General features: G+C 51.1%; 1 protein-coding gene and 1 long non-coding RNA gene across 2 annotated transcripts in view; one reads left to right on the top strand and one right to left on the bottom strand.

Annotated features, from left to right (window-relative positions):
- Nucleotides 1-27,575, top strand: part of SLC37A1 (solute carrier family 37 member 1) — a 271,365-nt gene that overhangs the window by 46,465 nt on the left and 197,325 nt on the right. The gene's annotated exons all lie outside the window — the stretch shown is intronic.
- Nucleotides 23,501-25,193, bottom strand: LOC146799856 (uncharacterized). Its single transcript, XR_014968040.1, has 5 exons — nucleotides 25,123-25,193; nucleotides 24,851-24,997; nucleotides 24,649-24,743; nucleotides 24,180-24,253; nucleotides 23,501-23,912 (listed from the first exon to the last, which is right to left on the bottom strand). It is a non-coding gene; the product is annotated as an uncharacterized LOC146799856 (long non-coding RNA).

A 27,575-nucleotide genomic window follows, 5' to 3' on the forward strand; every position in this document is an offset into this window, starting at 1 on the left:
CCCATGTGAAATCAATGAATGGCTGTCGGTGGCCAATTGCAAGTGCCTTAAGGGTCACAAGTTGGCAATTTCAACCCTTCTTACCACACCGCTGGCGCCCCCCCCCCCCCCCATCCACTTTCAGCGCAGGTTTTGTTTTTGGGGGCATGCATGCAGGTTATAAAGCAAGGAAGTTTCAAAAAAAAAAAAAAAAAAAAAATTCTTTTGTTGGTTTACAACCCTCTCCTTTCTCCCTCCAGATCGTGCCAAGGGTTAGGCGTACCAGACGAACTCGCTCGCTGCCGGACAGTGCTCCGACTTCTTTCGGGGCGGGTCGTGCGGTGATTCAATTTCTCCCAGTGCGCGAATTGTACTTAATACGGCGCTCAGGCTCAGCGCTCCTACTCAGTTCGGGTCGCGTTCGTGCGGTGTATACTCTCTCCCTGCGCCCGTACTTGTGCGGAATTTGGTGCTCATTTTTGCGCTCCAGTATCTTCGGGTCGTGTTCGCGCTGTGTCTCAAGGGCAAATCACTTATCTCCCCGCGGCAGATATTCATGTACAGACGGTGCTTATGTACAGCGCTCCAACACCTTCGGTTCGAGTCGTGCAGTGTCCCTGGGCAAATCACTTTAACCCAGTGCCCGAATATGCATGTAAGTATGGTGCTTTTGTACAGCGCTCCAACACCTTCGCATTCGCGCTGTGTCCCTGGGCAAATCACTCTATCTCCCCGGGCCCGCACTTGCCAGCACTAGGTGCACACCGCCAGCTGGCGGCTGCTTTCCATTATCGGATTTAAAAAAAAAAAAATTAAAAAAAACTGTTTTAACCTCTCGCTTCTCTCTTGGATCGTGCCAGGTGTCCGGCAGACCGGTGGGTCTCGCTCGGTACTGGACGGATATCTTAAGCGTTTCTTAATCTTTGCACATTTCACTCTAGCATTGGACACTACCATCCTAGGTGTAGCTATCCCCCTGTAGGGCATGCTGGGAGTGTAACGTCACTATGTTTAGCTAGTAAAGTGCTTTTATAAAGGCAGCACGGCGGGAGTATGTATGGCGCAAGATAATGGGCCGCCTAGTGTCAGCCATGACAGAGTTTTATACGAGTTAAGCCTTTACGCGCTGAATTGTGAGGTCTTTTGGACACAGCTGGGCCGGTGTTAGGGCAAGGAGATTGGGGCGGTCACAGTCCTTCATGCCCGGGTCTCGAAGTATGGGCGCAGTCACATGGGCAGAGCTCCTGGTTGATGCAGTTCTTGAACTTATTGCCAGTTGGGACGGCACGACGTAGTGGGAGACATACAATATTCGTACATCCTCCAGTCACCTTCAGTAGACCTGCCGCCCATTCCTCGCGCGCGCCGTCCCCCCCCCTTGGCCACTCATTTCTCATGCTTACATTACCTCCCCCAGGTGCCGCACCACCAGATGTGCGGTACCCTTCCTTAAGGTTGGGGTCCCTTAGGGACAGAATTTGGCAAGCAACTAATTTTGTGACCTATAATCGGGTAGTTATGTTGCATGACCAGATCCAAATTGCCACCCGTTACTTTTATCCTTCAACGGATGTGCTTGTTCGCAGCAATGGCCGCCCCGCACGTGAGGTGCATTTACGGGGAATCGAGCGTGGCGCTTGCTGGCAACACGAGCAAAGGTATATGGCTTCGCGCTTTACCAGGAGCTATGGCTCAATGGTACGTCTTGTACCGGTGGTTGGAACGGGCCACACAGGACAAGGGTTTGAGTTCCGCAAAAGCTGTCAAAGTATCATAAATTGGCAAAATTTCGAACTCTTCTTTATAGTCTAAGTAACGCTGCAATAATCTCGGCGGGCCGGTGCCCGGCCCCGCGCAGGCCTGGGAGGCAGAGTGACTTGAGGAAACAATTTCAGCCGAGGTACTTTGCTGTATGTGTGGGAACGAGTGTCCGCCTCTAACTGCAAGGGAAAATGCCCTGGGTCTCGCACAGAATCGGCTTTCATTCGGTTTAAGGAGATGAGTATTGATAATGCGTAGGGATAGTTGGCCCAATTCTGAGCTTTAAGATGTGCTGCGATACTGGCACAATTGAGAGATGGAGTTTGTGTCTCTTGTGAGGATAATTTTCCAGTTACAGTGGCAGCTTCATTAAAGGTGTGATTAAAATGGTATCTAAAAGGAATGTCGTGCCATGCGGCTGATCACATACCACAGTCAGTCTGCCCTTTCAAACAGCAAACTTTTCGCACCAAGGGCCCTCCTGCTTCGGGTGCCTTGCGGCAGGGGTGCGATCCTCTAGGGGTTTTGTTTCTCAAACTGATGCAAGTGCTGAGAATTTTTTCGCCGTCGTCTTGTTTGGATTACGCTCGTGATAAAGTGTCACTCATAGGTGCATTCTCACGAATTACACTGACTTAGGGGACGGTCACACATAGCAGTCTAAACTTTGGCTGCTTTGTTCAATGTGTTTTTGAACCCAGATCATCTGTGTAGGTTTGGCTGATGCGGCTATTGCATAGCACCCAATCTTTGCCTACTGGTCATACAGCAGTATAATTGTTCTATCTGCAGCAGTCTGTGGGGGATGTCTGAGAAGTTTTGCAGAAATGGTGAGGGAGGTCAGGTTCGGGAACTGGTCCCCGGGACATGGTGTGGGCCATTAATCGTTGATGGTTTCTTATTTACGGGCACATTACAGCCCTGGGTACAGTAGCCACACGTACCTCTGCTTTACTGCTATATTTAGTAACGCACAGACGGTAGGTGCATTATGTGGTGTGCAGTTGATAGGCGGGATGCATTAGTGTTAGAGCAAATGTTTGGTCTCACGTCCCCTTCCCTTCCACAGAGGTCCCAATTCTGTCGTAATGCCTTGCTCCAAGCTGAGTTCACTAATTTCAGAACTCATCAGGTCAGACTTCCACAGTTGACAAAAGAGTAACGGAGCAGAACCTCAACCACTCTGCGCTGCAGGTCACGGTTCGTTGCTGAAGATAGATGATAGCTCCAGCTCACTGAAGGTACCACATACTGGTCCAGTGGCTACCGGGCTGACCACTGCCCATGATGTTTGTATTAATTGGGGGTTTCTGAAGACCTCGAATAGTCGCACTTACACACAGGTACTTGGCAGCGTTGGCACTGGGAATAGGTGAAGGAAGCTGGAGTGGTTCTTAACGGGTGCCCTGGCCTGACAGTTATTTTAAATTATGCACTGCCTAAAGTAAGTGTGGTGTGATACAGTGGAATTTATTTCCGTTGTCGTGTGCTGCACTGTTTGACCAATATTAGGCCATAGATGAGCATGTCCATTGAACAACAGTCCCACAGTGTCGAGGTCAGCACAAGTTACGTCACGTGTTTGAGCAGCCACGACATGAGCCATGCTTCGCAGACGCCTCACACAAGCACACAATTTGATTAATTTCATTATAGGACCACTCAATGCAAATACAGCTAGGGGCACAGACTGAGGGAGAGTTCTTTCCCATGATGGGGTTGACTTCTGGAGCCAGCGAGACAATTTGAACTATACCGGCAGTCAGCATCACAGGTCCCGCCGCCCTAACATGTTTCAGTAAATGTGCATGGGTAGGTTGGACATGCGCCGTATCATTGACGGATTTCCCTCCTACTTTAGTGTCATTTATAGTCTTGGAATGTCACCCACAGGGGCGCGGTCATTATGAAAATATCATACATAGCAATATGAAACCTTGGCAGCTAGGGATGTAGGCGGCGGGCCCTCGCCTGGCTTGTTACGTCGCTTTAATTGTGGCCTAGTTACCTTATGGAAATAAAAGTATCGACTGACAATGGTTTGGCTTGTGGTAATCTGGGGTTTTTTCGGTGAATCCTCGGTGTCCTGTCCGGCGCATGGGTGGCAGGCGCCGCGAGAAGTCTTTTTCGTATTTTGCTTTGAGCGAAGATTTCGCTGCTTGGCCAACAAGGCCTTTGGCCACCAGGAGGTATGCAGGTGGCCCTTATCAATGTCTTATTGAGGCATGTTCTACTGTTGACAGATGGTAAAATGGTTGTCAGTTTTGGCCTGGGGTCGGCAAGTATGGTTTCATCTTTCACCTACCACTTGTGCATTATTGGCCTACAAGCCAAGAAATACTTCACAGGGATCTGCTCACACCAAGGTGGGCCAAGATCACACAAAGCACAGGATGAGTGATCGGTGTCTGACAGATAGGCGAATCTTGAGATAGATCCCTGAGGTAGCGCATACATATCTCAGACTAGATCAGTGATATTACCCTGTCTGGTTGCGTTTGGTTGCTTGGACAGGTACCCGTGCACCTGTCCAGGTGGACATGTACACGGCGATAAGTGGTTCAGTTGCTCCAGTTATTCGGTTAACGGGCAGGTGAAGCAGCAGAACTTCGATGGGCTTGGGTCTGACCACTATTTCAAGGGCGGAGCCTGGCAAGCCCACTTAGCAGCCCGTCCTTGAGTTAGACGAAACAGGTACCATTGATGGGAGTAACGGTAAAGGGCAACTTCTTCCGCCCTCCAGCACTGGCTGGCAGCTATGCAGTTTGTGGAAGTGGCCTTCCAACAAGGGCGTTGGTCCATAGGATTGGGGGAAACTCCTGGGAAACATTTTGGGCTACTAAGTAGCAGGAGAACTACGGGCATTCCCAGTATTCAACAGAGAGAGGTATTTACGCTCTGGTTCCCCCCTGGGTCACGCTGTCCTGTCTGCTCCCTGGTATGCGAGCAGAAGCCTGGGAGGGCAAGGCTTCACTTAGGGTGATGACTGTCGGAAGGTGATGGTTGTACTCCGGCTAGTGCTAGATTCAGCCATGTGAGGTAGAGCGGGCTTCTCAACTCTTAACTACACTCGCATGGGCACTTCCTGGCTGGAGGAGCTTGGAATAGGTCTTGTTCTTCAGCCAGGCAAATGTATCTTTGGACCGTCGCCTATCTTTAGGCAGGTATATTCGGTCATAAATCCATGGGGAGTTTAGAATGGATGGGGGCACATGTCGTGTTGGGGCATGATGGCCTCTGGCAGGGTATTGGTTAAGACTTGTTTTGTCTGGACCTGGGAGAAGCCCGGCAATAAGTGGTTTCTGGCTTCATCAGGCATGGTCTTATACACGCCGAGTCCACAGGGTGTTTGGAGGGAGATGGGGTGCACCTCTCTAGTTTAGGCATGGATCCTTTCCTGTGGACCGAGGGGAAGCTTTGGCTGCAGCAGGTGGTAAGGAAATAGGCTACCTTGGTGGGGGGGCCCTGGTAGTGACGGTGGCCACTCCCAAGGCTGTGGAGGAGTTACAGGGCGATCCAGGGTCTGCACATACCAAGGGGTATAGCATGCAGCAGCACCGTGTGGTGCTAAGCCAGGATACCCAGGGATCTTTAGCGTGTCCACTGGAAGACCTACGGCGCCCCGCTAACCGACAGGCGGTTGTGGGTCTGAGCAACCGGGGGCTGCCATGTATGCTCCGCCCACCCATCACGGGGGGGCGTGTGTAGCATGTGGACTGGAGGTCCACGGATGGGAGGGGGGGACCCTCCCAACATTTGGTATACACCAATTGGCGTTGCCATGGTGACTCTAGGCTTATCAGACGGGCAGGCGGCATGGGGCTGGCCTGCCCTGGGATCGCCCGTAAGATAACCCACCGTGTTTGCATATTTATTATGCTAATAAACCTGCAGCAATATTTCTCCACTTACATTCAGTGTCGTGTGTTTTATTATGATTATGTACTGATGTGTGCTGTGATAACGGTTGCCGATATTGGCACTATGTAAGGCTGCCCGGGGGGGGGTTGCGCAGCGGCCCGCCCCTTTGAGGGCGGCCGCCTTAGTGCCACAGGAAGGCACAGGGGTGGGAGGTCGTGTCCCTGGGTTTGACCAAGGGAGACCCCAGACAGGTAGCTGCTTCCGGCGGGGAGGAGCAAAGGGGGGTACATATTCTGTCTCCGCCCCCTCCTCGCCCTCTTGTCCGCGCGTTCGCCTTGCCCGCCCATCCGCTTACCCGGCATCCGGAGGGACAAAGGGGGGGGCAGGTTTTTCTAACAATTTTCACTTTGTGTTGCAGGAGGAGTTACAGGGCGATCCAGGGTCTGCACATACCAAGGGGTATAGCATGCAGCAGCACCGTGTGGTGCTAAGCCAGGATACCCAGGGATCTTTAGCGTGTCCACTGGAAGACCTACGGCGCCCCGCTAACCGACAGGCGGTTGTGGGTCTGAGCAACCGGGGGCTGCCATGTATGCTCCGCCCACCCATCACGGGGGGGCGGGTGTAGCATGTGGACTGGAGGTCCACGGATGGGAGGGGGGGACCCTCCCAACATTTGGTATACACCAATTGGCGTTGCCATGGTGACTCTAGGCTTATCAGACGGGCAGGCGGCATGGGGCTGGCCTGCCCTGGGATCGCCCGTAAGATAACCCACCGTGTTTGCATATTTATTATGCTAATAAACCTGCAGCAATATTTCTCCACTTACATTCAGTGTCGTGTGTTTTATTATGATTATGTACTGATGTGTGCTGTGATAACGGTTGCCGATATTGGCACTATGGTGCACTGCCCTTTGGGGTTACCACCCTTGGCTCCAGGGCCCATTCAACAGACTCCAACGACGGCATCATTCAACGCCACACCATTTCCCCTTTCCGATGCCATCTCTTCGACGTCAGATGCGGTTCCGTTGGCGCCGCCTCGTCTCAGACACTTTGTTTACCTTCTCTACGGAGCCTTCTCCTATTTTTCCTTCTGTGGAACATGATTATGGGGAAATGGAGAGGATTTGTTATTTCTATTTGTAATTCCTATTTGTAAAGCGCAAACATTTCACTCCCATAAGGGCTTGAAGGTGCTGGGGGCCATCGGGGAGATTAAGAGAGCTATTGCCAGGAGTCGCGTGCTGGTGAGCTGAGCGGCAGCCGGCGTCGGGGATCGAACCGGGATCCCCACGCTCCGGAGCCAGGTGCTCTGGCTGCGGCAGCACACCTCTCCCTCCCCTTGTGGATCGCTCTATTTCTCACAGACACCGTCCGGCCCCCGGTGATCTGGCCCGTCCCCTCCGACTCATCAGAGTTTTGGGGTACAGGCTGCTTCGACCTCCCAACATATCATTCTCCTCCTACTGTCCCTCCAGACGGCAAGATCAGAAGACTGGACACGTGTTGCGGGCATATTTCTGCAATCCCTTAATACTTCTTGTGTCCATAGACCCTTGTCCCATACAATTGTGGGACTTATTGGCACGTCTGCTGCCCTCCCTTCTGGGTGAGACCGAAACGATTCTTGCCCTATTAGAATGAGACGGGCAAAAAGCTGCTGAATGAATCCTTCAGTGTGGTATGGATACCACTGACTCCGTAGGTTAGGCCACGGCTTCTTCGGTGGCGCTACGTCGGCGTGCCTGGTTGCACCCCTCTGGGTTTTCGGAGTCTGTTCAAAACGCCGTGATTGACGTGCCCTTTGATGGCGCCCGTCTATTTGGCGCCCATGCCGACTCTGCATCACAGCGGTTTCGGGACAGTCGGGTGCTGAGGCCTCTTACTGCTGTTTACTCTCTGTCTGCCTTCTCAGCAGACTTGCTTCCCTGGCCCCGTCTTTGATCTCATGACCTCTCCTCCGGAGTTCTTTCCTTCGTTGTGTCTTCACCTCCCTGGGGGAGCTGTGGACGGCAGCCCTTGTTGGGTTCAGCTTTTCATGCTAATATTTGCTCAGGATGTACCCTCCCCTGCTCGTCCGACGCCCCAACCAGGTCCTCCTTCTTCTTTCTCACTTACTATCGGTTGCTCCGGAGGCCTTCCATCCGGCTGCTCCGGGTGTTAGGATCGCATGAACACGGCCGCAGGCCTTGGCTTCTCTCTAGTGATGACTTCCGCCCTGCAGTCTTCAGTCTTCAGTCACGATGGAACCTTCTGGCTCTCTTTGCCGCCGCATCAGTCTATTGGCCGTGCCTTCTTGCGCCAGCGACGTTTCTCTTCCGTCTCCGCGTCACGCTCCCCACACTCTCCATTGCCTTTATCCCAGTTGTGGCTCATTCGGTCTGGTACTCCTGTCTCTGACCTCATGGTGCAATATCGGGGTCCTTGCCCTCTGTCTGTATTATCTATTTTATACATATGTACACATATATATATATGTGTGTGCGGGTGTGGGTGTATGTGTGTGTATGTTATACGTATGTCTTTGTACATGTTGTTATATCCATATTTATATATCAATGATCCTTGCCTTAACTCCTTCGTGTTGCCGGAAAGCAAGAGCAGACCCAGATTCGTCGATAGTGATATTTATTAGCTCACCACCATGTCGCCATGACGCGTTTCGGTCGGAAACTCCGACCTTGCTCATATATATATATATATATATACATACATGCACTGCCTTCTTCTCTTACAACTACCAGTGTTCTCTTTCTTCCTACCTCTTGCTTGCTCCATGCTCTCGCATGCGCATGGGTTCTTGCTTTCCATTCTTTCTGTTTCTACGAAACAATTTGGCTAAAATAATCCCTTCCTGTGGCAAGAAGCTTCGGCTCAGTAGTGTCATCTTCTGTCCTGCGTCCCCTACTCGCGGACGACCCTGTTTCAGGTTCTGCCATGCCAGTGCACTGGTCTTGGGTCCATGTTGTATGTTGTCTTCAGACACATGTCTCATCCTCTGCCAGGAGTGAAGCTGCCAGCTGTTTCTTCTTCAGCTTTTGTCACCGGTGGTTGCCACCACCGTCCTTGGGCTGCAGGGCATTCCGGCTCCGTGGTTTTCCGGCCCATGACCTCGCCACGTCCTTACACCTGGGGCAGACCCACATAGACGGGTAACAGGTATGCCAGGCTCAGGCGGGAGTGTTTATTAGGACCTGTATTGGATATGGAGAGTGGCTCAGCCAATCACAACGCCTGAAATGGCCAGTAGTGTTTGCCCTCATTGTAAGCTTGGTGGGAGTACGGAGCAGGGGCTTGAGGCGTGAACAGAGGGCGTGTGCCCCTGTGTGCAGTGAGACATGTCAATGGCTACCAATGAGGTTCTGGTTCAGGGACACTTTTATCTGGAATGACTGTTCCCCAGGGGTGCGTGCTTAGGTGGGATGTCCTCACAGATACCATCCATGGAAAGGGCACGAGGCACCCACATTACCGATGCCAGGGTTTCAGGTGCGCTCCGATCCTGCTGGGTGGGGCATGTCCAGGATTGTCGGCCATGTTAGGATCTGGGGACAGTGCTTCAAGCCCTCTTCACTTGTTGGGACATGCAGCCATGCTCTCATGCCTACCCTGTTACCCCTGCAGTGGACTAGTGAGGGAAAGGGCCATTAACAGCCAGTATAGGCAGATGAGCGGGTTATGATCCTGTAGGGAGATTCCTCCAGTACCCACACGTTTATGGTTTGTTTCCTATCTTATTTTATGGCCCGAAGGCATCCGAGCACTTTACGACAGCAGCAGCAGGGCACATGGGTTACCACGAGTTACAATAATTCAACTCAGACGTTTACATCGGTGGATGCGTGCAGGGGTCACCACATGAGACGGTTCCAGCAGCTGGTCAAAGGTCGCACACAGTTAAAGCGTGCAGGGGTCACCACATGAGACGGTTGCAGCAGCTGGTCGAAGGTCGCACACAGTTAAAGCGTGCGGGGGTCACCACATGAGACGGTTCCAGCAGCTGGTCGAAGGTCGCACACAGTTCAAGCGTGCAGGGGTCACCACATGAGACGGTTGCAGCAGCTGGTCGAAGGTCGCACACAGTTAAAGCGTGCAGGGGTCACCACATGAGACGGTTGCAGCAGCTGGTCAAAGTTCTCACACAGCTAAAGCGTGCAGGGGTCACCACATGAGATAACTGCAGCAGCTGGTCAAAGGTCGCACACAGTTAAAGCGTGCAGGGGTCACCACATGAGACGGTTGCAGCAGCTGGTCAAAGGTCACACACAGTTAAAGCGTGCAGGGGTCACCACATGAGATAACTGCAGTAGCTGGTCAAAGGTCGCACACAGTTAAAGCGTGCAGGGGTCACCACGTGAGACAAGTGCAGCAGCTGGTCAAAGGTCGCACACAGTTAAAGCGTGCAGGGGTCACCACATGAGACGGTTGCAGCAGCTGGTCAAAGGTCGCACACAGTTAAAGCGTGCAGGGGTCACCACATGAGACGGTTGCAGCAGCTGGTCAAAGGTCGCACACAGTTAAAGCGTGCAGGGGTCACCACATGAGACGGTTGCAGCAGCTGGTCAAAGGTCGCACACGATAAAAGCGTGCAGGGGTCACCACATGAGACGGTTGCAGCAGCTGGTCAAAGGTCGCACACAGTTAAAGCATCAGTTTAGATAGTGGGTCACATGAAGGTAGTTCGGATCCAGGTGAAGAGAGTACTTAGTCTGGTCGGGGTGACCGCTGTCTGTCAAACAGGAGGAGCTTGACGTCCTTTTGAAGGTGACTGGGCAGGTGGTTAGGCAGAGGGAGGGATTCAGAGAGTTCTAGATCCGTTTGGCTCTACCGGAGAAAGACTGGTTCATGTATCGTTCACGACTGAAGGAGGTGGGTCCCAGGAGCAGAGTTTCTGTATTTACAGACCCCCTATTAGCTCCAGAGATTGAGAATTTTTAGTTTCTCGTTTAGTTAGGAGAGTGAAGAGGAGTGCAGCGCCCAGTGGGTAATGCAGGCGCTTTGAATTGCGCCCGCATTTCCATGCGACGCCATTGGAGGGTTAACAGGGCAGAGGAAATAAAGTCACATTTCTTGCGATCTCAAACGAAGCGCGCTGCACCATGCAGTGTTGCTCTCATTGGGCCTACCTGAGCTTTGGGAATGCCTGAGAGAAGGGCGATCCCATAATCTAGTCTGGAGAGAGCGAGAGACTTCACCGCTGTTTTGGGGTCTTGTTCCGGGATCATTTGTCTGATGCCCCAAAGGTGGTGTCGTGCACTGTTGACCATGGCTGGATGTGACTGGGAAGGTTGAGATGATTGCCAAAGGTGATACCAAGGGACTCCAGTCCAGGCCTCACAGCGCTGCAGTGTCCTCCCTGAGGCGCCTGAGCGAGATGTGTGGCCCTGTTACTGTCTTGTCCAGTATCCATATTGGTGAATAATGAAGGGACGGACCTACACACCCGTGCAGAGATGCCTTCGCCTCACTGTGCACTCGAGAGATCCCATCAACAAGGCCAAGCTGAGAGCCCCCCAGATTAGGACTAAAACTCAACTCATTTTATGACCCCAACAGTTGGAGGTGGAATGGGGTGGGTACGCCTAGCCCGGTCCCTGGAGGTGGAATGGGGTGGGTATGCCTAGCCGGTCCCTGGAGGTGGAATGGGCTGGGTATGCCTAGCCGGTCCCTGGAGGTGGAATGGGCTGGGTATGCCTAGCCGGTCCCTGGAGGTGGAATGGGCTGGGTATGCCTAGCCGGTCCCTGGAGGTGGAATGGGCTGGGTATGCCTAGCCGGTCCCTGGAGGTGGAATGGGCTGGGTATGCCTAGCCGGTCCCTGGAGGTGGAATGGGCTGGGTATGCCTAGCCGGTCCCTGGAGGTGGAATGGGCTGGGTACGCCTAGCCGGTCCCTGGAGGTGGAATGGGCTGGGTATGCCTAGCCGGTCCCTGGAGGTGGAATGGGCTGGGTATGCCTAGCCGGTCCCTGGAGGTGGAATGGGCTGGGTATGCCTAGCCGGTCCCTGGAGGTGGAATGGGCTGGGTATGCCTAGCCGGTCCCTCGGTTGGCATCAAGAACCAGCTGAGGACTCCGGTCCTGTCTGTAGCGTGACAGACAGAAATAGCTCCGGGCGGGATGGGAAATCCCAGGCTGACGTCACCCTCATAGGTTAAATGCCAGAGCCCTGTCAGACCAGTTCTGTCAGTGGTGGCAGTGTATGATTGCAGATTGGACACCTGGAACAAAGGCGCCAGGGTAACTGAGGACGTATACAAAGGAGCCGGGGTAACTGAGGGTTCACACAAAGGGGCCTGGGTAGCTGAGAGCTTGGAGCCTGGGTAACTGAGGGCTTGGAGCCTGGGTAACTGAGGGTTTATAGGAGCCTGGGTAACTGAGGGTTTCTACAAAGGAACCGGTGTAACTGAGGGTTTGTACAAAGGGCCCTGGGTAACTGAGGGTTTGTACAAAGGGCCCTGGGTAACTGAGGGTTTGTACAAAGGGCCCTGGGTAACTGAGGGTTTGGAGCCTGGGTAACTGAGGGTTTGTACCGAGGAGCCAGGGTAACTGAGGCTTTCTAACATGGAGTCTGGGTAACTGAGGGTTCGGACAAAGGAGCCGGGGTAACTGAGAGTTCAGACAAAGGAGCCGGGGTAACTGAGGGTTTGTACCAAGGAGCCAGGGTAACTGAGGGTTTCTACCAAGGAGCCTGGGTAACTGAGGGTTCGGACAAAGGAGCCGGGGTATCTGAGGGTTTGTACAAAAGAGCCTGGGTAACTGAGGGTTTGTACAAAGGAGCCGGGGTAACGGAGGGTTTGTACCAAGGAGCCAGGGTAACTGAGGGTTTCTACCAAGGAGCCTGGGTAACTGAGGGTTCGGACAAAGGAGCCGGGGTAACTGAGGGTTCGGACAAAGGAGCCTGGGTATCTGAGGGTTTGTACAAAGGAGCCAGGGTAACTGAGGGTTTGTACAAAGGAGCCAGGGTAACTGAGGGTTCGCACAAAGGAGCCGGGGTAACTGAGGGTTCGGATGAAGGAGCCTGGGTATCTGAGGGTTTGTACAAAGGAGCCTGGCTAACTGAGAGTTCGGACAAAGGAGCCGGGGTAACTGAGGGTTCGGACAAAGGAGCCGGGGTAACTGAGGGTTCGGACAAAGGAGCCTGGGTATCTGAGGGTTTGTACAAAGGAGCCTTGGTAACTGAGGGTTTGTACAAAGGAGCCAGGGTAACTGAGGGTTCGCACAAAGGAGCCGGGGTAACTGAGGGTTTCTACAAAGGAGCTGGGGTAACTGAGGGTTTCTACAAAGGAGCCTGGGTAACTGAGGGTTTGGAGCCTGAGTAACTGAGGGCTTGGAGCCTGGGTAACTTAGGGTTCGCACATAGGAGCCTGGGTAACAAGGGTTTGTACAAAGGGCCCTGGGTAACTGAGGGTTTATAAAAAGGAGCCTGGGTAACTGAGGGTTTGTACAAAGGAGCCAGGGTAACTGAGGGCTTGGAGCCAGGGTAACTGAGGGCTTGGAGCCTGGGGAACTGAGGGCTTGGAGCCTGGGTAACTGAGGGTTCGCACAAAGGGCCCTGGGTAACTGAGGGCTTGGAGCCTGGGTAACTGAGGGTTTGTACAAAGGAACCGGGGTAACTGAGGGCTTGGAGCCTAGGTAACTTAGGGTTTGTACATAGGAGCCAGAGTACCTGAGGGTGTGTACAAAGGAGCCGGGGTAACTGAGGGTTTGTACAAAGGAGCCGGGGTAACTGAGGGTTTGTACAAAGGAGCCGGGGTAACTGAGCGTTTGGAGCCTGAGTAACTGAGGGTTCGCACAAAGGAGCTTGGGTAACTGAGAGTTTGTACAATGGAACCTGGGTAACTGAGGGTTTGGAGCCTGAGTAACTGAGGGTTCGACAAAGGAGCCTGGGTCACTTAGGGTTCACACAAAGGGGCCTGGCTAACTGAGGGTTCGACAAAGGAGCTTGGGTAACTGAGGGTTCGCACAAGGTGGCCTGGGTAACCGTGGGCTTGGAGCCTGGGTAACTGAGGGTTGGCACAGACGAGCCTGGGTAACTGAGGGTTTGGAGCCTTGGTAACTGAGGGCTTGGAGCCTGGGTAACTGAGGGCTTGAAGCCTGGGTAACTGAGGGTTGGCACAGACGAGCCTGGGTAATCGAGGGCTTGGAGCCTGGGTAACTGAGGACTAGGAGCCTGGGTAACTGAGGGATTGGAGCCTGGGTAACTGAGGGCTAGGAGCCTGGATAACTGAGGGCTAGGAGCCTAGATAACTGAGGGCTAGGAGCCTAGATAACTGAGGGCTAGGAGCCTGGGTAACTGAGGGCTAGGAGCCTGGGTAACTGAGGGCTTGGAGCCTGGGTAACTGAGGACTAGGAGCCTGGGTAACTGAGGGGTTGGAGCCTGGGTAACTGAGGGCTTGGAGCCTGGGTAACTGAGGGCTTGGAGCCTGGGTAACTGAGGGCTTGGAGCCTGGGTAACTGAGGGCTTGGAGCCTGGGTAACTGAGGGCTTGGAGCCTGGGTCACATAGGGATTGGAGACATGAGCAACTGAGAGTGTGTACAAAACTGCTGATACAGGACATGTTGACTAGGTACACAGCACAGCTTCACATATTCACACCTTCACACACGTACACGATCAGTTGTTGCATGAGATGGCACTTGATGCTGTGTTTACAGTCAGTGCAGTGCACGTCCAGATATCCGGAGGTACTGACTTCCAGCGGGGGTGATCGGAACCTGGGTACTGTTGAAAGGTGATTTGACGATAAAAGTTCTGGGTCTTGGATCTCAGAACCTTGGTGAGGTTGTCATGAGAGACAGCTGGATAGAAGATGTGCCATGGACCATTTGAGTGTGTTCCTTTGAGCTAGCTGACTTTTGCTGGGAGGATGCGGTGGGGTGTGCGCGTGGGCCAGCTGAATACCGTTCTATGAGCAAAGTTGATCAATCAATCAATCAATCAATCAGCCTTTCTATAGTGCAGCACTGTCACCGCTAGGGGCATCTGTGTGCTGTGAATTCGACGTCTCTGTCCACGAGCCAGGCAAGAATTCAGCAAAAAGAGAAAAATAAATGTCGGAAACGAGAAGAATAAAGGGCAGAAACTAGCAGAGAGGGGTAAAAATAGATAATGATATGATACCCTTGTCCAGCATCCCTGTGCCTATAAGAACCGCCCCAACGCTGCTTCAGTTTGTGACTGGCCTCCTTAAGCAGTGCCAGGACTTCCTACCTGTCCTATAACTTGTTGACTGTGTGCTTGCCTCTGACCCGCTTTGCTGCCTTTTCACCTAGGTTCACACTATGGAAATACCGCATACATACATATAAGCATACATGCATACATACGTACATACATATATACATATATACACACATATAAACATACAAGGGGTAAAAGGAATGCTGTAGAAGGCACAAAACCAGCGGATACGCGGCAGGAGTCTGTTCTGCAGCGGTGATAGTAGTAACATATTGCAGACACGTCCTATGTTTGAAAAGTGCTCCATAATTTCTGGTAGAGAGGGGAGAAAGTCAAGATATCGGGTGGGGGAGGGGCCCCGGAGGAGATGGATAGAACTCTGGCAAGGGATGAGTGCAGATGGAGAGGAACTCGTGCTGGAGTTGCCCAGTGGTGAGGGACAGTGATAGAATCAGAGCTGTGTGATTGAAGGCTGAGGAAGTGGGCAGGAATACATAAGAAGTGTGTGTCTTACTAGTAAAGATGGTGGTAGAAATAAGGCCAGGAAATGATGTAGCCAAAGTAGAACCTGTACATAGAAAATAGTGGGGCACAAATCATGCCTTGTGGGACCCAAACACATAGAGGAGTTAAGGGGAACTCCAAGGAGTATGTCTGGGAAATATGAGGTGAACTAAAGCAGAGCCCAGTTTCACTAAGAAAGAGGGGTAATGCCGAGCCCAGTGTCACCGAGAAAGAGCGGTAATGCCGAGCCCAGTGTCAATGAGAGGTTGCGGTAATGCCAAGCCCAGTGTCAATGAGAAAGAGCGGTAATGCCAAGCCCAGTGTCAATGAGAGGGAGTGGTAATGCCAAGCCCAGTGTCAATGAGAGGTAGCGGTAATGCCAAGCCCAGTGTCAATGAGAGAGAGCGGTAATGCCAAGCCCAGTGTCAATGAGAGGGAGCGGTAATGCCAAGCCCAGTGTCAATGAGAGGGAGTGGTAATGCCAAGCCCAGTGTCCATGAGAGGGAGCGGTAATGCCGAGCCCATGTCACCGAGAAAGAGCGGTAATGCCAAGCCCAGTGTCAATGAGAGGTAGCGGTAATGCCAAGCCCAGTGTCAATGAGAGAGCGGTAATGCCAAGCCCAGTGTCAATGAGAGGGAGCGGTAATGCCAAACACAAAGTCAATGACAGGGAGTGGTAATGCCGAGCCCAGTGTCAATGAGAGAGAGCGGTAATGCCAAGCCCAGTGTCACCCAGGAAGAGTGGTAATGCCAAGCCCAGTGTCAATGAGAGGGAGCGGTAATGCCAAGCCCAGTGTCAATGAGAGGGAGTGGTAATGCCGAGCCCAGTGTCAATGAGAAAAAGCGGTAATGCCAAGCCCAGTGTCACCCAGGAAGAGTGGTAATGCCAAGCCCAGTGTCAATGAGAGGGAGCGGTAATGCCAAGCCCAGTGTCAATGAGAGGGAGTGGTAATGCCGAGCCCAGTGTCAATGAGAAAAAGCGGTAATGCCAAGCCCAGTGTCAATGAGAGGGAGCGGTAATGCCAAGCCCAGTGTCAATGAGAGAGCGGTAATGCCAAGCCCAGTGCCACCCAGGAAGAGTGGTAATGCCAAGCCCAGTGTCAATGAGAGGGAGCGGTAATGCCAAGCCCAGTGTCACCCAGGAAGAGCGGTAATGCCAAGCCCAGTGTCAATGAGAGGGAGCGGTAATGCCAAGCCCAGTGTCAATGAGAGGGAGTGGTAATGCCGAGCCCAGTGTCAATTGGAAAGAGCGGTAATGCCAAGCCCAGTGTCACCCAGGAAGAGTGGTAATGCCAAGCCCAGTGTCGCCCAGCGAGAGCGGTAATGCTGAGCCCAGTGTCACCCAGGGAGAGTGGTAATGCCGAGCCCAGTACCAGAGAAAGAGCGGTAATACCAAGCCCAGTGTCACCCGGGAAGAGCGGTAATGCCAAGCCCAGTGTCAATGAGAGAGCGGTAATGCCAAGCCCAGTGTCACCCTGGGAGAGCGGTAATGCCAAGCCCAGTGTCAATGAGAGAGCGGTAATGCCGACCCAGTGTCACCCAGGGAGAGTGGTAATGCCAAGCCCAGTATCAGTGAGAAAGAGCGGTAATGCCGAGCCCAGTGTCACCCAGGGAGAGCGGTAATGCCGAGCCCAGTATCAATGAGAGAGAGCGGTAACGCCGAGCCCAGTGTCACCCTGGAAGAGCGGTAATGCCAATCCCAGTGTCCATGAGAAAGAGCGGTAATGCGAGCCCAGTGTTACCCAGGAAGAGCGGTAATGCCGAGCCCAGTGTCAATGAGAAAGAGCGGTAATGCCAAGCCCAGTGTCACCCAGGAAGTGCGGTAATGCCGAGCCCAGTGTCAATGAGAGAGCGGTAATGCCGAGCCCAGTGTCAATGAGAAAGAGCGGTAATGCCGAGCGCAGTGTCAATGAGAGAGAACGGTAATGCCAAGCCCAGTGTCACCCAGGAAGAGCGGTAATGCCGAGCCCAGTGTCACCCAGAAAGAGCGGTAATGCTGAGCTCAGTGTCACCCAGGAAGAGTGGTAATGCCCAGCCCAGTGTGAGTCCTTTGCTGTGTCTGACTCGGTGAAGGTGGAATACTGGACCACAAACCTCTGAGTGAGTCCTTTGCTGTGTGTGACTCGGTGAAGGTGGAATACCGGACCACAAACCCCTGAGTGAGTCCTTTGCTGTAGGTGGCTCGGTGAAGGTGGGATACTGTACCACAATCTTCTGAGTGAGTCCTTTGCTGTGGGTGACTCGGTGAAGATGGAATACTGGACCACAAACCCCTGAGCGAGTCCTTAGCTGTGGGTGACTCGGTGAAGGTGGAATGCTGGGCCACAAACCCCCAAGTGAGTCCTTTTCTGTGGGTGACTCGGTGAAGGTGGAATACTGGATCACAAACCCCCTAGTGAGTCCTTTGCTGTGTGTGGCTTGGTGAAGGTGGAATACCAGACCACAAACCCCTGAGTGAGCCCTTTGCTGTGTGTGGCTTGGTGAAGGGGGAATACCGGACCCCATACCCCAGAGTGAGTCCCTTGCTGTGGATGGCTCGGTTAAGGTGGAATACTGGACCACAAACCCCTGAGTGAGTCCTTTGCTGTGGGTTACTCAGTGAAGGGTGGAATACTAGACCACAAACCCCTGAGTGAGTCCTTTGCTGTGTGTGGCTCGGTGAAGGTGGAATATCGGACCCCAAACCCCAGAGTGAGTCCTTTGCTGTGGATGGCTCGGTTAAGGTGGAATACTGGACCACAAACCCCTGAGTGAATCCTTTGCTGTGGGTGGTTCGGTGAAGGTGGAATACTGGACCACAAACCCCTGAGTGAGTCCTTTGCAGTGGGTGACTCGGTGAAGGTGGAATACTGGACAACAAACCCCTGAGTGAGTCCTTAGCTGTGGATGACTCGGTGAAGGTGGTATACTGGACCACAATCTTCTGAGTGAGTCCTTTGCAGTGGGTGGCTCGGTGAAGGTGGAGTACTGGACCACAAACCCCTGAGTGAGTCCTTTGCTGTGGGTGACTCGGTGAAGGTGGAATACTGGACCAGAAACCCCCGAGTGAGTCCTTTGCTGTGGGTGGCTCGGTGAAGGTGGAATACTGGACCAGAAACCCCCGAGTGAGTCCTTTGCTGTGGGTGGCTCGGTGAAGGTGGAATACCGGACCACAAACCTCTGAGTGAGTCCTTTGCTGTGGGTGACTCGGTGAAGGTGGAATACCAGACGACAAACCCCCGAGTGAGTCCTTTGCTGTGGGTGGCTCGTTGAAGGATGGAGTACTGGACCACAAGCCCCTGAGTGAGTCCTTTGCTGTGGGTGGCTCGTTGAAGGATGGAATACCGGACCACAAACCCCTGAGTGAGTCCTTTGCTGTGGGTGGCTCGGTGAAGGTGGAATACCGGACCCCAAACCCCTGAGTGAGCCCTTTGCTCTGGGTGTCTCGGTGAAGGTGGAATACTGAACCAGAAACCTCTGAGTGGGTCCTCTGCTGTGGGTGGCTCGGTGAAGGTGGAGTACTGGACCACAAACCCCTGAGTGAGTCCTTTGCTTTGGGTGACTCGGTGAAGGTGGAATACTGGACCACAAACCCCTTAGTGAGTCCTTTGCTGTGGGTGGCTCGGTGAAGGTGGAGAACTGGACCACAAACCCCTGAGTGAGTCCTTAGCTGTGGGTGATTCGGTGAAGGTGGAAAACTGGACCACAAACCCCTGAGTGAGTCCTTTGCTCTGGGTGGCTTGTTGAAGGTGGAATACTGGACCACACACCTCTGAGTGAGTCCTTTGCTCTGGGTGGCTCGGTGAAGGTGGAGTACTGGACCACAAACCCCTGAGTGAGTCCTTTGCTGTGGGTGGCTCGGTGAAGGTGGAATACTGGACCACAAACCTCTGAGTGAGTCCTTTGCTGTGGGTTACTCAGTGAAGGTGGAATACTGGACCACAAACCTCTGAGTGAGTCCTTTGCTGTGGGTTACTCAGTGAAGGGTGGAATACTAGACCACAAACCCCTGAGTGAGTCCTTTGCTCTGGGTGGCTCGGTGAAGGTGGAATACTGGACCCCGAACCCCTATGTGAGTCTTTCCCTGTAGGTGATGAAGTTGTAGGATTGTCGGTGAAGCTCTGAGGGAAGCACCAGAAACAGGGGTGCCTGGTGTAAGAAGTGCGCCCAAAGCAAGGCCTTCTCTCCGGGTTGAGCTAGATCACCCATGGCGCTCGAAAGCTGCTGTTCCCAGGGATCTTCAAAACTCGTCGACACTCCTATATTTTTCACACAGGTAGTTTTCCCTATAATGATAATTATCTAGACGGCTGAAGCATGGAAGTCCGGTGGCGACGTACATAGCTCGGCCTAAGAGTACATGAACATTGCTTCCATGGTTTTGGGCGCAGGAGCCGTCAATGAATCAATCAAACCGGATTTGTAGAGCGCGGCTCATCACTCACGAGGGTTTCCAGGCGCTGAGCTCTAGCTGCTGAGGGAAAAGGAGTCGCACACGGTGGGTTTCTGCTCTGGTCTGTCTGCAGCCTCTCTTGTTTCTTATGTTATGTTAATACTTTGTAGAGCTGCGAATGCCACTTGGCGTCTTGGTGCTGGTGTCCAAACAGAGCCCTAGAGAGAAGGGCAGCAGAAGGCCTCGTTAGCAGTTGGAGCGAAAAGCCAGGTTCGGAGTTGTTTTCTGAGTGTGAGGAGATGTGTCTGGGTCCTGCGCTGGCCAGGCAGCGGGCTCCCCCCTGCGCATGTGGAGTGGGGGCTGTTTCGCCCCCCCCCCCCTCCCTCGTGAGTCTATTTTTTTCCGTGGGTACCTACCGTTCTCGAAGCAGTAGCCGCAGGTTGCGCGTCGGTACATACCATCTGAAGGTCTCTTGGAGGAAGAGAGGGCCCGCCTTGTGGAAGGCCTTACTGGCCACCTCAAGGCTTTCAACTTGACTCGCCCCCTAACTGGAGGCCAGTACAAGTCGATGAAGGTTTCTGAGACTGAACTAAACTTGGGGAGTTTCATCAACCCTCGGGTGCCGTGTTGTGGAGTCTGCGCGTTGTTCTGTAGGCGCTGCTGGGTGCCAACAGGACTCAGACCTGTGACAGAACAGGGCACTGCACCCATTCCATGTGCCAAGTGACACCCTTGTACAGTGTGATGAGGAGCTCCTGATATGACCATCTCATGGGCATGCCAAGGCCCGAGGCTGAGCGGGGTGCCCTATGGAGTACCCCACCTGCACCCCATGCCGGGGTGACCCAGCAGCTGTAGACGTCCCTCAGAAAACTGATCTCCGGCCTTTTTAGGAGAGCTTCTTCTGATATCGATATGGAATGCCAGCAGCAAGTGCCCACTGGCACACTGGCAGCTGTAAATCCCCTCAAGCACCCTTCACAGAGCAGCTTTAATAGGGCTTGGAGCTTTTATCATTTTGTTCTCAAACACCAGCAGGACAGTTTCTCAAAATGCACATGTTCTATCCACTATGCACTTTTCAAATTAGGTGAATGCACTAAAAAACAATCTGTGCTTTTTCTGTAAAAAAGTACAATTTTGTTTTAAAAATCAGATTTCATCAATTTTTCCCCAAATGCCAGCTTGTGATTTCCATAGTCCATTGCATCACATTGACAGATTCTGCGCCATCTGCCCAGGTGTTACCATGAGCGCCAAGGAAGCCACCATTGTGCAGCGGCTGCCTACCATATTGTAAGAAACGCCACACCGTATCAGTCATGGACGCTATTATTCCAATGACGGCCACTATTATGTGACATAAAGGCCACCATTGGCCATGCGTGCTCACACTGTGATGAGGATAGCTGCGTGGCCTTCATGCTATGATTCATCAAAGGATGCCCTATATATGCCAAGTTTTACCATTCTTATGCCAGTATGTCATCAATAGTCATAATTGTGCCTGAGATGAACCCCTTGTATTAGGACATACATCTGCTGTTCCCCGGCACCATGAATGGCATCTAGGTTAAGACCGTGTCTTTCATGGAGGGGCAGAGCACCTACCGCATACACAAGACATAGATAATGGCACACACGAGTGCATGTGCACAGAGAAACATGTAAGAAAATACACGTGCATACATACATGTGCACAATCCACCCATTGCCTGAAACAAAGCAGGGCGTTACCTGTCCTCGCTCTCAGTCCCACCTCTGCTCCCCTTGGCTACAGCCTTCTACTGCACGGTTACCAGATACTTCCACTCTGTCCTCAGCAGCTCCCCCCTCTGGCTGTTGCGGGCTCTGCGGCTACTTCTTTTCAGGCCCAGTTTTCACGGGCGCTGGATGGTCGATAGAGAGCAGCGAGATCAATGACCGGTGGGGGAGGGGTGTGTGTGTGTGTGCGTGTGTCCTGCCAATGGGCTGCACTTCGGGGAGCTACTTCCAGTGCCATCAAGGCTGCAAGTAGCTCCCGAGATACCTGAGGGAGACCCCTGCCCTAGAGTCACGCCGTTGTGCACCGAAACAGTCCAGCAGCCCAAGCACCCAAGAGCCCTTTTCTGGACAGGTTTGCTGCTGATGTTAACAGCACTGTGCTCCTGAGGCTGGCCATGTGATTGGGTGACCTGGGATGTACTTCTATGAATGACTCCACCCTGTGTTTTTCAGGCAGGAGTTCCTGTTTCTTGGGATGGTTCGTGTGAAGTGATCGTTATGAGTTCATAGAAATTGTGGCACATTTTCCAAATTCCAGAATCTACAGCTGGTTTGACAGCTCCTGTCGGCGCAGTCACCCTATCATAAACCTGTTTGCAACCAAGGTCACACCTAGCATGAATAACTTGAGGATGTATGGAATGTCTGGGGGTGGGGATGAGGAAAGGAATCCGGGCGCTGGGAAGAAAATGCTGCAGCAGCTCCATTCTGTCCATTCTCTTGGCCCATCAAACCTTATTCATTACTAACAGGTAGGGACGCTGCCCATTGCTTCCCAGAATGGGCAGAGTCCTCATGTACTCTACCCAGACTGCCCAATACCTTACAGTGCCACCCTGGCTGCCTGTTTCTTTTAAACAGCCCCTCACCATCCAATCCAGCCCGCCCATCACCTTCAGTTCTAGACTGCCGGTCCTGTCCAGTCTCTGTTCCGTGCATACAATGACCTTCACATGCCAGTCCTGCCCAATCTCTGATCCGTGCATACAATGACCTACACATGCCAGTCCTGCCCAATCTCTGATCCGTGTATACAATGACCTTCATATGCCGGTCTCGTCCAGTCTCTGTTCCATGCATACAATGACCTTCACATCTGTTCTGTGCATACAATGACCTTCACATGCTGGTCCCGTCCAGTCTCTGTTCCATGCATACAATGACCTTCACATGCCGGTCCTGTCCAGTCTCTGTTCTGTGCATACAATGACCTTCACATCTGTTCCGTGCATACAATGACCTTCACATGCCGGTCCTGTCCAGTCTCTGTTCCGTGCATACAATGACCTTCACATGCCAGTCCTGTCCAGTCTCTGATCCGTGCATACAATGACCTTCACATGCCGGTCCTGTCCAGTCTCTGTTCCGTGCATACAATGACCTTTACATCTGTTCCGTGCATACAATGACCTTCACATGCCAGTCCTGTCCAGTCTCTGATCCGTGCATACAATGACCTTCACATGCCGGTCCCATCCAGTCTCTGTTCCGTGCATACAATGACCTCCACATGCCGGTCCTATGCAGTCTCTGATCCGTGCATACAATGACCTTCACATGCCGGTCCCGTCCAGTCTCTGATCCGTGCATACAATGACCTTCACATGCCGGTCCCGTCCAGTCTCTGTTCCGTGCGTACAATGACCTTTACATGCCGGTCCTGTCCAGTCTCTGATCTGTGCATACAATGACCTTCACATGCCAGTCCTGTCTATGTTCCGTGCATACAATGACCTTCACATGCCAGTCCTGTCCAGTCTTTGTTCCATGCATACAATGACATTCACATGCCATTCCCGTCCAGTCTCTGTTCTGTGCATACAATGACCTTCACATCTGTTTCATGCATACAGTGACTTTCACATGCAGGTCTTCACATGCCAGTCTTGTCCAGTCTCTGTTCCATTAATGAATAAAGTACAACAGAGGGACCCTGAGTAAATAGGTAAGCGAGGAAGGGCTCAGGGAAAATAACAATTGAAAAACAAAACTTCCTACACTATATCACTTGAGTTGAAGACAATATGTCCATACAATAAAATGATACCCACAGCAAACGGTATATAAAACTGAATTATTTCATTTATTAATTATTGTTATCATTTTTTTATATATATATCATTTTTTTGAACAATTTTTGTGTTATAGTATAAACAATATGATTTACATCAAACTGTAGAAGCACAATTTGAAATTAATTGTACAACCATTATACAAATAGCAAGACATATATACCACATATAGACGCACAATAAAAAACAATAAATCTGCAACAATCAACGGTTAAAAATCATGGGTTGTAAATTATGACCATAGGACCAACGCCTACGCGCGTTTCGGAGCTCAAATATGATCTTAACAGGCTCCTTCTTCAGGGCGTGTAACTGTGGTCTTTCAGAGAAGAAAAAAGGCTTCAAGAACTAGTTTGATGTTCAGTACTCCTATATAACAGTTTAAACAGAAATCTTTTTTACAGCCGTAGATCTGTGGGTACAAAAAATCACAATGAGTGATTGAGAATTTTATTTAACTACCTTTACATTTATTTAAGACTAAAATGGAGCAGGAGCCATAGAAAGAGAAAAGAATAAGGACCACAATTTATGTCCGTGTAGAAACAAACACCCAAAGATAGAGGTTGATGTGTATAATAGTCCCAAATCACCTAAATTTAGAAAAAATGAGTCTAAAGAATAGATAGACGAAACATCTTTAAAAAAAAATGAGTAGTAAACAATAATATCAACATACTTGCCAATGGCAGATTCTTATATACAGAGGAACCAATAAGGGAATTCCTAAATCTTAGACTTAGATATTTTACACTGTAGAAGGAAAGAAACAATGACTAAAATTAATGATGATGGCATAATAGGCTCCCAGAAGAATACCAATTAATGCTTGCCACGAGAGTACAAAGCGTGGAACAACTAAGATGAAGGTTTACATTCTATGCTGGGGGTTCTTTTCAAATAAATGCTGTATCTGCTGAGGAGAATATTGTTATATTTAATAGTTTATCCCGATAGTGAGGGATTTACACTTCCTGTCTAGTGCCAATATTATTTCTCGCAATGGACCGGTCAGATGTATTTGGTCACTTATCAACTGCCTTAAAAGTTACACAGGGTTAGATTTCAATAAAGATAATGGGGGAGCGCGTCCTGAAAAGTTGTATAGATGAATGCACGGTAAAATTAAGGGCAAATAGACTGATTACCTGTTCTCTTTCTTAATGAAGTATTTGCGGAAGACTAAAAATCTCCAGTGTGGTTCTGGTCGGTCATGTACTGATCCAGATACGAAAACGTCAGTCTAAAATACAATATATAATGGGGTAGACTGAAATGACGGCATGATGGTGATACTGACATTGCTATAGAAACAAACAGGAAATGATATGGATAAGAGGAGTTTCTTACCGGGCAGTGGAGCCGAAGCTTGTCAGAAATGACCACGTACTTATTTAGGGTCTGGTATTCAGATTTGTTAGTTCGTCCATAAAATGACGAGAGGTCGCTAAGCGTGTCCGATATTAGGGTATAATTGCCACTGCTCAAACAATACTTCTGTAAGAGAATAAACTAGCGTTTAGAAATAATTACTAAAGTAGACCTACAGTCGTTAATTCTCGTTTTCTACACGGATTAAAGGATGTGGGGATAGTGAGACCGGGGCTACATATAATTCTTACCGTTCCGTTCAGCTAAGGTTCAGGAAGGATGCCATAGCTTGCGCTCTTCGTGATTGGCAAGTGGACCTGGCGTTTCCCTTATAAGGAAAGCCAGGAAGTAGTGATTAAATCGTGGGCACTAAGAAGGGACTACAAATGAGACGGGAACGCGGCCCGACAATGCATTCTCCATTAAAGATGCAGAGCTGCAGGTAGTCTGTATCGGCGGACATCTTGAAAGAGTGTTGAAGATCGATGTCCAAGTTAAACGGAACCCAAACACGATATTTCCTCCTAGTAAGAAGGTAGTCAAAGCCAGGTATAGAATACCAAGATAATAGTAGTTTGCTCAATAGACCAATATTAGGATGGGAGAGGATATTGAAGGGTCGAGTGACTACAAATCGATGAGGTTAGGGATGACGAAGGGGCTGAAACCTAGCCTTGGGATTTATTTTCCCATTTCATGGAGCCGAAAATCATGTCCATAAAAGATACTTAATAATTACTCTGGTGCGTATAAGGGATATATACATCTCAAGATAGAGTATAACCCTGTGATGTTATATAAACCCTATATTTATATGAAAAAAGGGGCACATGGTGAGTCACACAGGTGTGGATGAAGTAAAAGGGGTATAATACGGACAGGTATTACCCAGATGTATTTAAGATAAACCTCTCCAGGTGACGAAATGACATTTCTTATCATAACCGTACCAGTACTAGTTTCAGGGTAGTAAACATAGTACCCTCTATTAGGACTAGATGGAACCAACAATATTCTTATATGGTTATATATATCCTTTCGGGAAGTATACACATATCCGGCGGGCATGTATCCAATCCGCTTACCTTCTGTGTCTAATCGAGTTTACCTCAAGGCTAAAGGGGTGGGATAAAATCAGTGTGTGCTGAGGAGTACATGTAGTGTGCTGGTTAGGACCAAGGAATCCTCAGGGAGTAGTGCCAAAAAAGGGCAATTTATATAATTGCATTTTCCCAGGGCAGATGTTCGTTAAGGCCTTTTTCTTGTGTCTTAAGGACATATATCCAAAATACTTCCCTTTTGCGTCTGATGGCATCCACATTGGTGTTATTGGAGGGATGTATGTGTTCCAAAATGAGCCACCTTAGTTCAGAGATGCTGTGGTTTTTCTCAGTCCAATGGGCCACCAAAGGTGCTCCTTCGCGTTTATTAAGAATTGCTGACTTGTGTTCGCTGAAGCGTACACGGAACTCTCTGCTAGTTTCTCCAACGTATCCTTTGTCACAAGGACAGAGGATAAGATACACTACATGTCGAGTGCGACAGTTAGTCATTTCTTTGAACCTATATTGCTGTTTGTCCCAGACCAATTCATCAGTCACCATGGCAAGTTCTTTATGATGGTTACACGTTAGACTTTACTGTGTCACCAGTTCTCTCTCTGTAGTGAATGTACAGATGTTGGGATGTGTTCAGAGTGGAGAGGCACATTCATCTTACCTTTACCCATGGTCAATCAATCAGTTAATCAAACATTTATAAAGTGCGTCAAATCCCCGGTGAGGGACTCGAGGCGCTGGAGATGGTGGGTCGTTCATCCAGGAGTTCTATCCTGCATTGCTGGAGCGATGCGGTGGTCCTGAGTGCAGGGGAAGGTTGTTCCATGCCTCAGCCGCCAGATGTGAGAAGGACCATTCTCCACTGTTGCCTCGGTGGATTCATGGAGGGTCTTCTACTGGTTTTCTCCTGGACGTCTTTGCAGGACCTCATATCTGGGGGCTTGACTTATCCACCAGGTTCTGGCTCCCGCATGTGTCATGGGTTAAACTGACGGCGTGTGGCCGACAGAGTAGAGGTTCAATGGTGTCCTATCGAGGACATGGTGAACGTTTCATGGATTGGTGGTTCTACCTCATGGTGTCTGGTTCTTCCTGGTGGACATGGCAGCCAGTGTGTTGCTAATCCAGTGGGGCGGTCTCTCATCTCGCTCTGGTCTGTGAAGATGTGAGTGATGCAGTGGAATGAGAGCTGGCTGTCTCCCCTCCCTTCGTCCACCTCTTCCTGGTCTCCACAGACCCGAGGGAGGCAGAAGAACCGCCGTGTTCCCCTGTTGGCTTGGGACTCTGACCGGAGGACGCCTGCTGTGCTGACCAGTGGCTCGCTGTGAGGCGCCAGCTCCCAGGGAGAGGCAGGAAGGGCACAGGTGGCAGAGGGACAGCTGTTGGAAGTCTATGCCAAGGGTGGTAGGTGTGGGTGGGGAAAGGCAGGTTACATTTTAATTTTGGCAAAGGGGGCGAGGGTGGTAGGGGGCAGGAGGTATTTTTTTTACATGGGTGGATGCGATGTTCTCCATGGCTCTCTCGTTACTCCTCTGTCCACCCTTTGCTGTTGAAAACAAGAGCAGATTATTTGGTCACACCACGGACATAACATACAACTGTAGAGAAGTACACCATGGACATAACATACAACTGTAGAGAGGTAC

This window comes from Triturus cristatus, chromosome 8, assembly GCF_964204655.1.
Source record: "Triturus cristatus chromosome 8, aTriCri1.1, whole genome shotgun sequence".
NCBI classification, from domain to species: Eukaryota; Metazoa; Chordata; class Amphibia; order Caudata; family Salamandridae; genus Triturus; species Triturus cristatus.